Source organism: Seriola lalandi, unplaced genomic scaffold, assembly GCF_002814215.2.
Source record: "Seriola lalandi dorsalis isolate HSWRI2012SDOR001 ecotype SW California unplaced genomic scaffold, Sedor1 jcf7180002054733, whole genome shotgun sequence".
In the NCBI taxonomy this organism is placed as follows: domain Eukaryota; kingdom Metazoa; phylum Chordata; class Actinopteri; order Carangiformes; family Carangidae; genus Seriola; species Seriola lalandi.
Genome location: NW_019525286.1, coordinates 1 through 1213, shown reverse-complemented (window position 1 = coordinate 1213; position 1213 = coordinate 1). Strand labels below are relative to the sequence as shown.

General features: G+C 54.7%; 1 pseudogene; it reads right to left on the bottom strand.

The window, feature by feature from the left end:
- Nucleotides 1-8: 8 nt before the first annotated feature.
- Nucleotides 9-1025, bottom strand: LOC111668261 (prokineticin receptor 1 pseudogene; annotated as a pseudogene).
- Between the last annotated feature and the right edge of the window lie 188 nt (nt 1026-1213).

Here is a 1213-nt window from a genome sequence, read left to right as displayed (position 1 = left end):
CACACACACACACACACACACAGACAGACACACACACACACAGACACACACACAGACAGACACACACACAGTGACACAGACACACACACAGACACACACACTCACACAGTGACACACACACACACACACAGTGACACACACACACTCACACACACACACACACACTCACACACGTCGTGGTGTGAACTGTTGCTTCAGGAACGTCTTCGTCTGTTTCATGAGAGAAATCCTGAAGTTTATTTCTTGAGCAGGGCGGGACTCTGAAGCTCCGCCTCTCACCTGAGCCGGGACTCTGAAGCTCCGCCTCTCACCTGAACCATCGGCTCTACCTCGGCCGAGCTCCGTCCGCGTCCTCCGTCACTCGGAGGGAGGACGTCCGTGCCTCCCCTTCATCCACCGACTTGGCGGCTACGAAGGTCACCAGCCTCAGCGGGAACTTGCCCGCCTTCTTCAGGCGCTTGGTGTTGTTCTGGACGCTCACGAAGGAGAGGGTATTGATGACCCCGTTGCTCATGGCGATGCACTCGATTATATAGAAGGCCACCAGGGAGTTCCTGTCCCTGGAGATGAGGGTGGGGTAAAAGTCCCGCAGCAAGGCGAAGCCATAGTACGGCGCCCAACACAGGACGTAGGCGACCAGCACCAGAATCAGCACCACCACCGTCCTCCGACGCCTCTGGAGCCTCTTCCGGATCTGCTCCGTCTGGAAACCCGGAACATCCTTAAACCACAGCTCCCTGGAGATCCGGATGTAGCAGACCGCCATGACGGTCACGGGGCCCATGAACTCCAGGGCGAAGACGAGGAGGAAGTATGAGCGGTAGTAAACCTGCTGGTCCACGGGCCAGATCTGAGCGCAGAAGGTCTTGTGGGTGCGACCCGCCGCGTGCGGGTACGTGGTCTCGGACGCCATGTAGGCCGAAGGGATGGAGATGAAGATGGGGACGATCCAGACGGTCAGGATCACGCAGTACGCCGTCTGGTGCTTCATACGAGGCTTCAGAGGGTGGAGGATGACCATGTACCTGCAGACACAGACCAGGTGTGGCGGTTAAATCATCGATATATTCAGATTTTACTTTGGTGAATGTTTCTATATTTTGATTCTGTACTTTTACACAGAGTACTTGTAAACTGTATTTCTACTCTGTGGTGATGGTACTTTTACACAAGTCAAAGATCTGAGCAAAGTTCTCATCCCTGACTTTTACAC